Genomic DNA, 17,296 nt, shown 5'->3' on the forward strand with positions numbered 1-17,296 from the left:
TTTAAAAACTTTTTAAAAAGAAAAGAATATTTGCAGGAAGTATGAAGTGTTTTAACACATTAGTGTGGGTAGCAGGAAAGAGATTAAATGTGTTGATTGGTAATAGAAAAGCTAATAAGAGAAGAAAATGGTACAGAACTCTACAAATCAATGGAGTTTCTTTAATTTTTTAAGGTTTAAAGCAGTATACTAATATTCAATTATCACATGACATGAGTGAAAAATATGGTAAGTGGTCAGAATAGTGTCTGGCATTTAATATATGTTAAATACAATAAAATGAATTTATAATATAAGCATTACTGCAGTCACTGAATAATTTTGTAACATTTCCGCAACAGGAAATGTATTGCAAATCAGGATCTGTTTAGTCCTGTATAAAGAATAACATGCAACTCAAATGTGCTGTTGAAAGATGAAGGTATGAACTGGCTGGACACCAAAGACAGCAATAATTATAGTTTATGCAGTCCTCTAAAAATAGTATAGAATAAGAAACTCAAAATAAATATTCATTACAACAATCCATATTTCATCACCAATCATGTTACTTGTTCATTTACTTATTTTTTAGATTAACATAATCCCATGATTTTGCTATTACTACCCTACAATGTGGTTGTAAATTTACCTGCTTTCGTAGAACTCTTCTTTCACAAAAAAAAAAAAAGATTTTTTCATATATAAGATCATTAGTTTCTTGCTATAAAGCTTTTGCATTTAGAAATTTCTTAATATAGAATAAACCGACTTCCATTAGCTCCTAGTTTAGCTCTTCCCTGCTATGTCGTTTTTATTCTTAGGAGTTAAAAACTTGAACATCTTCTTAGCATTTAAGGTAGATGTCCTAACAACTAGAATCTTTTCGTTGTGCTTTAAGAGAAATGGAAGTTAAACTGAGGAATCCAAATAGGCTGCGGAAAAGTCAAAAGATGAAGTTCATTAGCCAATAGTTTTTAACAAAAAGGAAAGATTTGCTCTCTTTCTGACCACACCGTCAAAAGGTCTTGCTTCGGCAAGGTCCCTCTAGAAAACGAGCTTTTTCCTTACAATGAAGACTAAAATTAAGCAAGGAAAAAAAATTAAAAGGACAAAAAAATTATTTCTCTGTAGAGAAATTATTTCCTCTGTAGAGTGTGAGGGAATTACCGGCTTCCTTAAGATTCTACAATTGATGCTTGCATGTTCAGTTTTTTAGTGAATCATCATCTTTTTATATGTTTCTTTTGTCAGGATAAGTTCAAGGGAAACACATTTCTTTCATGGACATTTTACAGTAGGATTTATTAGTATTTTCAATTTGCCAAATTGTACAATTCCAATATTTTCATTTTTAGCGCTGTGCAGATATTTGGAACACAGTAATGAGTCCATTACCAACCAAACTTTATGTTTCATGCTTAAAGGTATATACATTTTAAACTGAACATTTTAGTCAAATAAGAGATTTGTAAAAATGTGTATCAAATGTGATTAGAGACCAAGCTCAAATATTCCTGTAAGCAGGCAACACCAACAAAACTCAAAGTAAATGGTTAATATTATGGAAACATGCCGCTGGTTGATGGTTTGTGTCTAGACTCGTTCCAGTTAATTCTGGATTCTCTAAAAGTCTAAAGATAGAATAAAGCAGCATGGGCCCAAGCTTGATACAGGTTCCCTGTGTTTGGAAATAAAAGAAGCTGCATACAGTCACCCAATCTAGCCATCCTGAAGAATGAAAATCATTCTGCAATGTATTTTGCAAAACATGGTCAGGGACTGAGACAACAATAAATGTAAATGGAAATATAATGGAAAATCTAGTAATTACTACCAACATTTTGTGTTTATCGTTAAGAACTCTCCTTAGTTTGTTATTTTTACATATTTCAGATGAGAAAATAAAATACTAATACTTGCATTAATATAAGCTGTGTGGTCTTGTGCAAATTATTCATCCTCATCTATAAAATTAAAGTAACAGTTGTTCTAATATAGTATCTAATAGGAAGCATTCAAATACCTTAACTGTCGTTATCATCATTACTCTTGACTTAAGGAATAATAATGCTTTCATCATCATATGTTTCTGAATGTCATTATAATTGATGTACATAGGAGTAGCAGAAAGCTATAAAATCATAATTGGGGACTAGAAGACCAACCATTTCTATAGGAATAGTCCAGAATGTCTAGCATTCAATCACTAAAAAAAAGGTAAGAAAAGACAGACACTCAGTAAAAGTTTGTACTACTTAAGTATAAAGATGAGACAACAGGATATAGATAATGCAAAAAATATATTCAATAGATTCTTGTTAAGTGATCTCATAAAATACACTTAACAAAGTCAGAGAATAGTTTGTAGGGAGGAAGAAATTCAGTCTGTTGTAAAAATTAGAGCAACAAGTGTCTATTTCTACAAGTGTGGAAGACGGGCATTTCTAAAGAATCCCTTAACATAAACTAGATATTTAATAAAAACTAGGTTCGATTTATGCCTAGCTCACATGACTAGTGAGGACTATCAAGTCCAAACCTCAGTGATTTAGCACACATATGTCTGTCTCTCTCTTTCTCTCTCTCTCTCTCTCAATATGCAAGCATGCAGGCATATGTACACACATACACACACATTCATACTTTTCAAATTCTAAGTGGCAAGCAATAAATAATAAGGATAGATGCTATTCTGAGGGCAAATACTGATAAAAGTAATATTATCCAAAGAGTAAGAGCTTGCTAGAGGAAGCTTCAAGGTGGATGTGGATGTTGAGTTTTCTTCATTAAGCCAGGGACTCCAGTTATGAACTTTGGATTTCAACAAGAAATAAAAATCTTCTCTGGAAGAAAGCACACACTTCTTGAGCTAGCAATTTTTCAATCCCATGGCTTAATATTAAATAAATATAAGCTCAAAATCAAAGACCATCAAATAAATAAAGAAGAGAACATATGGAAAAGCAGAAATAAGATGTATGGCTATCAAGTATTTCAGATGTGTGAATTTTCAGATATATAATATAAAAATTATTCCACATAAGATGTTTAAGAAAATGAAATTCGATTAAAAACATGAACAAATATTTTTTAAATGTAAACAAAATGAACAGGTAGGTTTTTAATAAGAATTAAGTAGTATCTTTTACATTGAAAAATATATACATTTTAAAATATAAAATATGAAGGTTGGGTGAAATATCAGATTAGACACAGCAAAAGAGAGAGCCAAATATACTAATTTATATTAGTAAAATGGAAATTAAAGCTGCTTGAATGAGGCAGGAAGAGAAAAAGAAGTGAAAGCATAGAAAACACAATAAGAAGACCTAATACAGATGGAGTAGAATCCCACAGTGAAAACAGATAAAATCATAGGATGAAATTCAAAAGAAAAAAATGAAAATTTTCCAAAATTGCTGAAAGATAAACAGTAGATACAGGACTCACAACATAGCCCAAGCAGGATAAATAAAAAGAAACATATCTATATTAGGATGAAGTTTTAATGAAACTGCTCTATATTCAAGACAAAGAGAGGATCTTATAAAAGACAGATCACCAAAAAAATCTACAACTAAACCCACTATAGATTTCTCAATAGCAAAAGGCAGACACAACACAATCATATATTCAAAATATTGAGAGAAAATAACTGTCAACCTAGAATTGGTAACTAGAAACCTATATTTCAAAAATAAGAGTATTTGCCTGTTAAATCAGGAAACAACTGAAACTTATGAGTTATTTTAGTAAATTGTTGAATCAGAAAGAGTGGGTTGTGAGAACCCCCGACGTTGCAGCCAACTCAGACAGATATGTAGGTACCCTGGGCACCTAATACTTGCAACTGGTGCCTGAATTAAAGACAGTTTTATAGGACTGAGTGCTTAAACCTGCAGAATCTGACGCAAACTGAAGGTATTCAATATCAGAAATGAATTGAACTGTAGAGTACTCAGTGTCTGGAGAGTTGAAGAACTGCTTGTTGGTGCGGAAATAACCCATATATGTTTATTGTGAGTGACAACAGCTCAGACACACCAACTCTATTTTTTCTTTAAAAAACATTATCAGAGATAAAGAGAGTCACTACACAGTTGTAGAAGGTTCTATTCACTAAACTATATATCTAATAAGTTAGTCTTCAGCTAGATGAAGTAACTAACTGTAATATTATGTGAAGAAAGTGATAGAGATTTACTTCATGTTTCAATTAGTAATGTAATTAGTAAATACACAGTTGATCTGAATTACACAATTAGCAAATTTGATTTAACAGACAAATGCAGAGCTCAGAGAATATACATTTTTTTAAGTATACATGGAGTATATTCTTAAATTGGCTACATAATAGATCATTAAGGAAATATCAAGATTTCAAAGAATATCACTAGATCACATTCTCCAGCTACAATAAAATTAAATTGCAAGTCAATAAACAAAAATAACAAGTCTCCACACATTCAGAAATGTTTAAATTCATTTTTAAATAATTCATGAAACAGCAAATAAATCATGATGGAATTTAAATATGTTTTACATACATTTAGAATTTTTAATGACATGGAAAATACTAATAAAAACTTATGAGACCCAAAAAAGTGATACTTCGAAGTAAGTTGATAGACTTAAATAGCAAAATTATAAAAGAAGAAATCCTGGACATTAATCAGTTAAGCAATCAACTTACAAATAGAACAGCAGGAGTAAATTGAAAAACAAAACTACAAGAAAAATAACAAAGAGCAGACATTCATGAAATAAAAATAAGACATAAAAAGCAAATAGTTGGTTCATTAAAAAGACAAATGAAATAAACACTATTTCAGTGAATTGATCTATTAAAAAGGGGGCACAAACAATATCAGAAATAAATTGAGACACAACTAGAGGGAGAAAGTTTAAAACAATAAGAAAATGTTATGAAAATAACTTAAGCTAATAAATGTTACTAGTAAAAGACATAGTCAAATATCTAGAAAGAATAACTTCTCAAATATATTTAAGAAGACATAAATAAAATCTGATTTCCACTGGAGAATCTCCATAAATGGTTAACCTTCCGCAAATAAATATGATGGCAAGTAAACGCAAATGGTTTTCTATGTGGGGCATACCAACTGTTCAAATGTTGAAAGGATGTATCATTCCAATAGCACATAAAATCTTCTAACCTTGGGGAAAAAAGTAATACATCCTAACTCATTTTATAAGGTGAATGAAACCTTATAATCAAAATTAGAAAACTACACTAAAATAAAGGAAAATTACAGGTCATTTTCACTCCTGAAAATGTATGCATGAAGTTAGCAAGTGGAATCTAGCAGTGTGGGGGGCGTAGAGAAGGAAAAGTCTTGTTCAAGGTTGGTTTACCATTAGAAAAATCCATGCTGCAATAAACATGGAAATGCAAATGTTTCTTCATCATACTAATTTCAATTCCTTTCGCTATATACCCAGGAGTGGGATTGCTATATCATATGGTAGTTCTATTTTCAGCTTTTTGAGAAATCTTCATACTCTTTTCCATAATGGCTGTAATAATTTACCAGCAACAGTATACAACATAAGTATACATCACTGCATAAGTAGATAAAGAAAATGTGGTATATACACATAATGGAACACAATTGAGCCTTTAAAAAAGAACATTCTATCATTTGCAACAGGATGGATGAACCTGTAGGGCATTATGCTCAGTGAATTAAGCCAGGCATAGAAAGACAAATATCACATGATCTCAGTTACATGGAATCTAAAAAAGTCAAACTCTGATAGGTAGAGAGAAGAATGGTGGTTTCCGGATGCCGAGGGAGTGTGGGCAGATATTGAAGGTAGGGAATGGAGAAGTTCTTAGTCAAAAAGTACATCGTTTCAGTTAGACAGGAGGACAGTTAGACAGGAGAAATACGTTTTTGAGATCTATTGCCACAGGAAGGTGACGATAGTTATAAAAATATATTATAATAACTAAGAAAGTACATTTCAGATGTCTCACCAAAAAAAAAGAATAATAGGTATGTTAATTAGCTTGATTTAATCATTCCACATTATCTACGTATATCAAAACACCACATTTTACCCCAGAAATGTATATAACTATGATTTGTCAATTAAAAATAGTATTAATTTTAAAAATCGAGGGAATTCACCAGATTAACCCATTTATACAAGAGGTTGCACATTTTTTTGTGTGAAAAATCAGACCTTGGTGATGAACTTGAGCAGTGGGATATAAATAACTTCCACAAAATTAGCGTTCCAATAATGGAACACTAGACATAAATGGGTTAAGATGAAATAATCATGTGATTATTTCACTATCCGCAGAAAAAACACTTAAGAAAATAAAACATATATCATTGTTTAAAAGACTCAGAAAACAAGGATAATAAATTTATCTGCTAAGAACCTATAGCAAATATTTTTCTTAATGGTGAAACCTTAAAATATTCCTTTTAAAATCCAGAAAGGTCTCTTCATCTTTCTATAAGAGGTTTGTATCTTGCAGTAAGACAAGAAAAGCGTTATAAGGTTTAAAAACAGGAAATATATTGCCATAATTCACAAACATAATTATTCACATAACAATCCAAAAGAACCTACAAGTGAAAATATGAGAATTAATTAAAGTGATGAATCAGGTGGCTGCATTTAAAAATCAACAAGCCAAATAATCTGTTACATTTCTATGAACCAGCACCATAAAACATTTACTTTAACTATAGAAAATAAAAGTCTTTTTTTTTTTTTCCCTCCAAGATGGCTAACTGGAGGTATTTTTGGCATGTCTCTCACACCTGGAAAGACAAAATAGTGTGTGGAACTGACACTGTGAACTTTTTTCCGAGGAGCAACCCAGAAACTTAACCGAAAAATGGAAAGAAACCACAGACCCTCTGAAGGAAGCAATGAGCAACAGCCTACATTGTGAGCAGACGGAAAATGGAGCCTCCCAAGTATGAATAGGGGAGAGCCTGCCACCGTGAGACACACTCCCACAGAGGAGCCAGGAAATCCAGACCATGGGGAGAAGGCATTAACCCTACCCAGTGCTGCAGCTGATTTAGTGAGCAGTGGGGAATAAACGAGAAGGAGCAGCATCAATGTGTGTACTCCCAGTCTCCAGCAGGGATGGAAGAAAGCCATTTCTGATCCTTTCTCACAGGGAACCTCACAAAAGTTGGCCAGCTAATTCAGGCAGTGGTAACAGGTTGAGAGAAGCTCCCAACTGAGGTTTGCAATATAATCTCAAGTGGGAACGAACCTCATTGGCCAGACCCGAGGAGCAAGCCTGAAGTGTGTTAACACCACAGGGGCAAGAGCTGGACACCTTTGCTTCATGGGCAGACAGGAAAGGATGTGGCCTGAAAGCCACTCTGTCTCCATAGGGAAGGCTTATGGTCTGGGGCAGTTTTGAGTTCTGAAACAAGCTGCCTGAACCCCAGTTAGCTGCTGTTAGCAGATCACTGTGGGTGTAAGACCTGCCTTGCAAGAGTGTGGGAGCTGAGTGGGGCTTACTGCCACCTCCCAGTGTAGATTCTTTTGTGTAGCAGAGGCAGCTGTGCTCCTCCCTGGAACATTATTCTAGCAGCCAGGAAACTGCCCTCTGCTTCCCACTGGGGCTGCTGCTTGTGCCTACACGTGGGGAGCCAGAGCACAGACTTGCCTGACCCATCCCCAACCTAGCTTTGCCCCTCCACCTGCCCTGGTAGCATAACACAAAAGACAAGGACATTTGCGAGTTCCATGGCTCCATCCATTGCCTGAGATATCACAGTACCTCCCCTAGGTAACATAAGGCAAGTACAAATTCCACTGCTACCACCATAACTGGTGTACTTTTGAAAGCACCATCTCCTAGCTGGTGTGCAACTGAACAGCCAGTTACAACATCTGTAAGTCCAATTTTCTCCTTCCTGGCTCAGGAAGGTGCCTGCATCACCCTGGCTAACCAGGAGATCTTGAGTCTGTCCATGAGCCAGTACATCACTACTACAGCTGACATTTGAGAAACCCAACACACTAAGGCTACTTATAATGAAGGAAATCTCAGAGTCTGCATCACTCCCCTCCCACCTCCATCAGAGCTGGTACTGGTACCTGCTACTGGAAAACTAGAGGACAGGCCACATCTCTGGATCCGTTGAAGACATTCTCCAGCACCAACTTGGGGTGTGGCAGCATCACTGGGCAGCTACACCCAAAGGAGCAGCAGGATTCACAGAAGCCTGGCTCTCAGGGACTGCTACTTCTAGGGGGAAGGGGAGTTTACTATATTAAGGAAGCACCCCGTGGGACAAAAGAAACCAGACTGGAGGCCATGAGTCCCTGAATTTTCCACCTGTGGGGAGTTTCAGCAGAGGCATAGGTACAGTTCTGAGCTCAGTGGGGAAAATCTGTAGCCCAACCCCAAGAGTCAAGCAGCCCTGGAGCTCATGAAGCGTCTTAGAGAAGGGGACTTCTCCCCCTTGCCATCTGTAGACAGCCTTTCTGAAGTGCTTCAGGGTGACAACATCGGGAGGAGCACCCTCCAGGTCCAGGTTTGCACAAGAAGTAGAGTCACAACCCCTCTCTAAATGGAACATGAGCATTCCTAAAAATGAAATGAGGTGTTTGTCTGATCTAAATAGCCAGAACATTGGGTCGGGAATGTGACTGGGTGGTGGATCGCTTTCCTGCTGGCTTGGAAGGAGAGTCATGGTGGCTCCTTCTCTTCCCCTTGAAAAGACCTCATGGCAGCTTCTCCAGCCTGCTCTGTCAAGGCTGAGATGTCTGCCCAACACTGGGGTCTTGCATTTACTCAACTGCTTTAGCCACAGCCAGTTTTTACCCATTGGTACTTCTTACTGGCCTGAAGCATGAACTATTCAATCCAGTAAATAAAATATTGGGATAAAACACTTTTTACAGTGCACACCGTGGGGCAACAAAATAAGTGTCATAAGACCTCTTCCATTCCAGCCACACAGAAGACAGTGAACCCACAGACCGACAAGATCACTATGACAACCAGCATCTGAGAAACCCATTGCATGGATTTTCTGTAACCGAAGAACTCATACTGAATCCACCACTGAAAGCACCCAAAACTAAAGTTAGGTGACAATAAACTATGAACATTAAGGGCACATCCTCAATGGGGGAAAAGTGAAATTCTAAAAAAAAAAAAACCCAGTTGAATCAAAAATAAATACAAAATTAATTAGAAGAAATAGTCTACCCAAATGAGAAGGAACCAGAAAAATAATTCTGGCAATATCAAAAACAGGGTTGTATAACATCCCCAAAGGATCACACTAACTCTCCAGAAGTGGGTGTAAGCCAAAATGAAATCTTTGAAATACTAGATAAAGAATCCAAAAGGTTGATTATTAAGTAACTCAAGGAGATACAATAGAAAGGTGAAAAACAACATAGGATTTTTCAAAAATTCAGTATATAAATAAAAAATGTTCTAAAGAGATATTTTAAATAAAAAAAAATCAACTTCTGGAAATGAAAGACACATTTAGGAAACTCGAAAATGCAGTGCAAATTTTAACAATAGACTAGAAGGAGTCTAACAATAGACTAGAAGGGATAATATCAGAGCTCAACGACAAGACTTTCAAATTAACCAAATCAGACAAATTTTTTTAAAAGAATGAAAATAAATGAACAAAGTCTCCAAGAAATATGAGATTATGTAAAATGGCCAAACCTAGGAATTACAGGTGTTCCTAAGGGAGAAGAAAAATCAAAAAGTTTGTAAAATCTATTTTGGGAATAACTGAGGAAAATTTCCCTGGCCTTGCTAGAGATTTAGGCATTCAGACACATTCAGACATTCAGAAAGTCAAAGAACTCCTGAGAAAATCATTGCAAAAAGGATATCACCAAGGCTTACCGTCATCAGGCTATCTAAAGTCAACACATAGGAAAGAACCCCAAGACCAGACAGATTCACCACTGAATTCGATCAGACATTCAAACAAGAATTAGTATCAATTCTACTAAAACTATTCCAAAAGATGGAGGAGGAAATCCTCCTTAACTTATTTCATAAAGCCAGTATTGCCCAGATACCAGTCAAGAAAGGACATAGCCAAAAAACAACAACAACAACAACAACAAAACCACTACTGAACAATATCCCTGATAAATATAGGTAGGAAAATCCTCAACAAAATACTAGCAAACCGAAGAGTGTATCAAAAAAATAACTCACCATGTTCAAAGAGGTTTAATTCTAAGAATGCAGGGATGATTCAACATACACAAGTCAATAAATGTGATTCATCACATAAACAGAATTAAAAATAAGAACCAAATGATCATATCAATAGATTCAGAAAAAGAACTTGATAAAATCCAGCATCCCTCTATGATAAAAATTCCCAACAAACTAGGCATAGAAATAAAATATCTCAAAATAATAAAAGCCATATATGACAAACCCACAGCCTCAATCATATTGAACAGGGAAAAGCTGAAAGCAATCTCCCTGAGAAGTGGAAAAAGACAAAGATGCCCACTTTCACCACTTCTATTCAACATATTACTAGAAGTCTTAGCCAGAGCAGTCAGGCAAGAGAAAGAAATAAAGGGCATGCAAATTGGAAAAGAGGAAGTCAAACGATCTCTGTTCACTGATTATATGATCGTATACCTAGACCATCTTACAGACTCCTTCAAAAGACTCCTAGATCTGATAAATCAGTAAAGTCTTAGGTTTCCAAATCAGCATGCACAAATTGGTATCACTGCTATACACCAAAAACAACCAAGCAGAGAATCAAATCAAGAACTCAAACCCGGAGGGCAGAGCAAGATGGCCTAATAGGAACAGCTCCAGTCTCCAACTCCCGGCGCGAGCGACACAGAAGATGGGTGATTTCTGCACTTTCAACAGAGGTACTGGGGTCATCTCACTGGGGAGTGCCGGACAATCGGTGCTGGTCAGTTGCTGCAGCCCGACCAGCCAGAGCTGAAGCAGGGCGAGGCATTGCCTCACCTGGGAAGCGCAAGGGGGAAGGGAATCCCTTTTCCTAGCCAGGCGAAATGAGACACACAACACCTGGAAAATCGGGTAATTCCCACCCCAATACTGCGCTTTAAGCAAACGGGCACACCAGGATACTATACCCACACCTAGCAGGGAGGGTCCCACGGCCACGGAGCCTCCCTCATTGCTAGCACAGCAGTCTGCGATCTAACTACAAGGCAGCAGCAGGCTGGGGAAGGGGCGCCCGCCATTGCTGAGGCTTAAGTAGGTAAACAAAGCTGCTGGGAAGCTGGAACTGGGTGGAGCTCACAGCAGCTCAAGGAAACCTGCCTGTCTCTGTAGACTCCACCTCTGGGGACAGGGCACAGCTAAAAAACAACAGGGGAAGTAGCAGAGGCCAGTGCAGACCCAAACGACTCTGTCTGACAGCTTTGAAGAGAGCAGTGGATCTCCCAACACAGAGGTTGAGATCTGAGAACGGAAAGACTGCCTGCTCAAGTGGGTCCCTGACCCCTGAGTAGCCTAACTGGGAGACATACCCCACTAGGGGCAGTCTGACACTCCACACTTCGCAGGGTGGAGTTCACCCCTGAGAGGAAGCTTCCAAAGTAAGAATCAGACAGGTACACTCGCTGTTCAGCAATATTCTATCTTCTGCAACCTCTGCTGCTGATACCCAGGCAAACAGGGTCTGGAGTGGACCTCAAGCAATCTCCAACAGACCTACAGCTGAGGGTCCTGACTATTAGAAGGAAAACTATCAAACAGGAAGAACACCTATACCAAAACCCGATCAGTATGTCACCATCATCAAAGACCAGAAGCAGATAAAACCAAAAAGATGGGGAAGAATCAGGGCAGAAAAGCTGAAAATTCAAAAAATAAGAGCGCATGCCCCCTGCAAAGGAGCGCAGCTCATCGCCAGCAGTGGATCAAAGCTGGTCAGAGAATGACTTTGACGAGATGAGAGAAGAAGGCTTCAGTCCATCAAACTTCTCAGAACTAAAGGAGGAATTACGTACCCAGCGCAAAGAAACTAAAAATGTTGAAAAAAGAGTGGAAGAATTGATAGCTAGATTAAATAATGCAGAGAAGGTCATAAATGAAATGACAGAGATGAAAACCATGACACGAGAAATACGTGACAAATCCAGAAGCTTCAGTAACTGACTTGATCAACTGGAAGAAAGAGTATCAGCAATTGAGGATCAAATAAATGAAATGAAGCGAGAAGAGAAACCAAAAGAAAAAAGAAGAAAAAGAAATGAACAAAGCCTGCAAGAAGTATGGGATTATGTAAAAAGATCAAATCTACGTCTGATGGGGGTGCCTGAAAGTGAGGGGGAAAATGGAACCAAGTTGGAAAACACTCTACAGGATATCATCCAGGAGAACTTCCCCAACCTAGTAGGGCAGGCCAACATTCAAATTCAGGAAATACAGAGAACAACACAAAGATATTCCTCAAGAAGAGCAACTCCAAGACACATAATTGCCAGATTCACCAAAGTTGAAATGAAGGAAAAAATCTTAAGGGCAGCCAGAGAGAAAGGTCGGGTTACACACAAAGGGAAGCTCATCAGACAAACAGCAGACCTCTCGGCAGAAACTCTACAAGCCAGAAGAGGGTGGGGGCCAATATTCAAAGTTCTTAAAGAAAAGAATTTTCAACCCAGAATTTCATATCCAGCCAAACTAAGTTTCATCAGTGAAGGAGAAATAAAATCCTTTACAGATAAGCAAATGCTTAGAGATTTTGTCACCACCAGGCCAGCCTTACAAGAGACCCTGAAGGAAGCCCTTTCCAGTTCCATGGAAAGGAACAACCGGTACCAGCCATTGCAAAAACATGACAAAATGTAAAGACCATCGAGGCTAGGAAGAAACTGCATCAACTAATGAGCAAAATAACCAGTTAATATCATAATGGCAGGAGCAAGTTCACACATAACAATATTAACCTTAAATGTTAATAGACTAAATGCTCCAATTAAAAGACACAGACTGGCAAACTGGATAAAGAGTCAAGACCATCAGTCTGCTGTATTCAGGAGACCCATCTCACGTGCAGAGACATACATAGGCTCAAAATAAAGGGATGGAGGAAGATCTACCAAGCAAATGGACAACAAAAAAAAGCAGGGGTTGCAATCCTAGTCTCTGATGAAATAGACTTTAAACCATAAAGGATCAAAAGAGACAAAGAAGGCCATTACATAATGGTAAAGGGATCAATTCAACAGGAAGAGCTAACTATCCTAAATATATATGCACCCAATACAGGAGCACCCAAATTCATAATGCAAGTCCTTAGAGACATACAAAGAGACTTAGACTCCCATACAATAATAATGGGAGACTTCAACACTCCACTGTCAACATGAGACAGATCAACGAGACAGAAAGTTAACAAGGATATCCAGGAATTGAACTTATCTCTGCACCAAGCAGACCTAATAGACATCTATAGAACTCTCCACCCCAAATCAACAGAATATACATTCTTCTCAGCACCACATCGCACTTATTCGAAAATTGACCACATAATTGGAAGTAAAGCACTCCTCAGCAAATGTAAAAGAACAGAAATTATAACAAACTGTCTCTCTGACCACAGTGCAATCAAACTAGAACTCAGGACTAAGAAACTCAATCAAAACCACTCAACTACATGGAAACTGAACAACCTGCTCCTGAATGACTACTGGGTACATAACGAAATGAAAGCAGAAATAAAGATGTTCTTTGAAACCAATGAGAACAAAGATACAACATACCAGAATCTCTGGGACACATTTAAAGCAGTGTGTAGAGGGAAATTTATAGCACTAAATGCCCACAAGAGAAAGCAGGAAAGATCTAAAATTGACACTCTAACATCACAATTAAAAGAACTAGAGAAGCAAGAGCAAACACATTCAAAAGCTAGCAGAAGGCAAGAAATAACTAAGATCAGAGCAGAACTGAAGGAGATAGAGACATAAAAAACCCTCCAAAAAATCAATGAATCCAGGAGTTGGTTTTTTGAAAAAATCAACAAAATTGACAGACCGCTAGCAAGACTAATAAAGAAGAAAAGAGAGAAGAATCAAATAGATGCAATTAAAAATGATAAAGGGGATATCACCACCGACCCCACAGAAATACAAACTACCATCAGAGAATACTATAAACACCTCTACGCAAATAAACTAGAAAATCTAGAAGAAATGGATAATTTCCTGGACACTTACACTCTTCCAAGACTAAACCAGGAAGAAGTTGAATCCCTGAATAGACCAATAGCAGGCTCTGAAATTGAGGCAATAATTAATATCCTACCAATCAAAAAAAGTCCAGGACCAGATGGATTCACAGCTGAATTCTACCAGAGGTACAAAGAGGAGCTGGTACCATTCCTTCTGAAACTATTCCAATCAATAGAAAAAGAGGGAATCCTCCCTAACTCATTTTATGAGGCCAACATCATCCTGATACCAATGCCTGGCAGAGACACAACAAAAAAAGAAAATTTTAGACCAATATCCCTGATGAACATCGATGCAAAAATCCTCAATAAAATACTGGCAAAATGGATTCAGCAGCACATCAAAAAACTTATCCACCATGATCAAGTGGGCTTCATCCCTGGGATGCAAGGCTGGTTCAACATTCGCAAATCAATAAACGTAATCCAGCATATAAACAGGACCAAAGACAAGAACCACATGATTATCTCAATAGATGCAGAAAAGGCTTTTGACAAATTTCAACAGCCCTTCATGCTAAAAACGCTCAATAAATTCGGTATTGATGGAACGTACCTCAAAATAATAAGAGCTATTTATGACAAACCCACAGCCAATATCATACTGAATGGGCAAAAACTGGAAAAATTCCCTTTGAAAAGACAGGGATGCCCTCTCTCACCACTCCTATTCAACATAGTGTTGGAAGTTCTGCCTAGGGTAATCAGGGAAGAGAAAGAAATCAAGGGTATCCAGTTAGGAAAAGAAGAAGTCAAATTGTCCCTCTTTGCAGATGACATGATTGTATATTTAGAAAACCCCATTGTCTCAGCCCAAAATCTCCTTAAGCTGATAAGCAACCTCAGCAAAGTCTCAGGATACTAAATTAATGTGCAAAAATCACAAGCATTCTTATACACCAGTAACAGACAAACAGAGAGCCAAATCATGAATGAGCTTCCATTCACAATTGCTTCAGAGAGAATAAAATACCTAGGAATCTAACTTACAAGGGATGTAAAGGACCTCTTCAAGGAGAACTACAAACCACTGCTCAGTGAAATAAAAGAGGACACTAACAAATGGAAGAACATACCATGCTCATGGATAGGAAGAATCAATATCATGAAAATGGCCATACTGCCCAAAGTTATTTATAGATTCAAAGCCATCCCCATCAAGCTACCAATGAGTTTCTTCACAGAATTGGAAAAAACTGCTTTAAATTCATATGGAACCAAAAAAGAGCCTGCATTGCCAAGACAATCCTAAGTCAAAAGAACAAAGCTGGAGGCATCACGCTACCTGACTTCAAACTATACTACAAGGCTACAGTAACCAAAACAGCATGGTACCAGTACCAAAACAGAGATATAGACCAATGGAACAGAACAGAGTCCTCAGAAATAATACCACACATCTACAGCCATCTGATCTTTGACAAACCTGAGAGAAACAAGAAATGGGGAAAGGACTCCCTATTTAATAAATGGTGCTGGGAAAATTGGCTAGCCATAAGTAGAAAGCTGAAACTGGATCCTTTCCTTACTCCTTATACGAAAATTAATTCAAGATGGATTAGAGACTTAAATGTTAGACCTAATACCATAAAAACCCTAGAAGAAAACCTAGGTGGTACCATTCAGGACATAGGCATGGGCAAGGACTTCATGTCTAAAACATCAAAAGCAACAGCAGCAAAAGCCAAAATTGACAAATGGGATCTAATTAAACTAAAGAACTTCTGCACAGCAAAAGAAACTACCATCAGAGTGAACAGGCAACCTACAGAATGGGAGAAAATTTTTGCAATCTACTCATCTGACAAAGGGCTAATATCCAGAATCTACAAAGAACTCCAACAAATTTACAAGAAAAAAACAAACAACCCCATCAAAAAGTGGGCAAAGGATATGAACAGACATTTCTCAAAAGAAGACATTCATACAGCCAACAGACACATGAAAAAATGCTCATTATCACTGGCCATCAGAGAAATGCAAATCAAAACCACAATGAGATACCATCTCACACCAGTTAGAATGGCAATCATTCAAAAGTCAGGAAACAACAGGTGCTGGAGATGATGTGGAGAAATAGGAACACTTTTACACTGTTGGTGGGATTGTAAACTAGTTCAACCATTATGGAAAACAGAATGGCGATTCCTCAAGGATCTAGATCTAGATGTACCATATGACCCAGCCATCCCACTACTGGGTATATACCCAAAGGATTATAAATCATGCTGCTATAAAGACACATGCACATGTATGTTTATTGCAGCACTATTCACAATAGCAAAGACTTGGAATCAACCCAAATGTCCATCTGTGACAGACTGGATTAAGAAAATGTGGCACATATACACCATGGAATATTATGCAGCCATAAAAAAGGATGAGTTTGTGTCCTTTGTAGGGACATGGATGCAGCTGGAAACCATCATTCTTAGCAAACTATCACAAGAACAGAAAACCAAACACCGCATGTTCTCACTCATAGGTGGGAACTGAACAATGACACCACTTGTACTTGGGAAGGGGAACATCACACATCGGGGCCTATTATGGTGGGGAAGGGGGGAGGGATTGCATTGGGAGTTATACCTGATATAAATGACGAATTGATGGGTGCTGACGAGTTGATGGGTGCAGCACACCAACATGGGTGCAGCACACCAACATGGCACAAGTATACATATGTAACAAACCTGCACGTTATGCACATGTACCCTAGAACTTAAAGTATAAAAAAAAAAAAAAAAAAGAACTCAAATCCTTTACAACAACTGCAAAAAATAAAATACCTAGGAATATACTTAACCAAGGAGGTGGAAAATTGCAACAAGTAGAACTATAAAACGCTGCTGAAAGTAAACATAGATGAATAATAAATGAAACAAACATACATCCCATGCTCATGGACTGGAAAAATCAATATCATTGAAAATGACCATATTGCCAAGAAATCTACAGATTCAATGCATTTCTATCAAAATATCAATATCAGTTTTCAAAGAATTATAAAACAACAATTATAAAATTTATATACAACAAAACAGGAGCCCAATAGCTAAGGCAATCCTAAGGCAATC

The 17,296-nt window shown here is 37.5% G+C and overlaps 1 protein-coding gene across 1 annotated transcript in view; it reads right to left on the reverse strand.

The window, feature by feature from the left end:
• The window catches only part of ADAMTS20 (ADAM metallopeptidase with thrombospondin type 1 motif 20), a 212,665-nt gene that overhangs the window by 129,805 nt on the left and 65,564 nt on the right, over positions 1-17,296 (reverse strand). The gene's annotated exons all lie outside the window — the stretch shown is intronic.

This window comes from Piliocolobus tephrosceles, chromosome 10 (assembly GCF_002776525.5).
Source record: "Piliocolobus tephrosceles isolate RC106 chromosome 10, ASM277652v3, whole genome shotgun sequence".
NCBI classification, from domain to species: Eukaryota; Metazoa; Chordata; class Mammalia; order Primates; family Cercopithecidae; genus Piliocolobus; species Piliocolobus tephrosceles.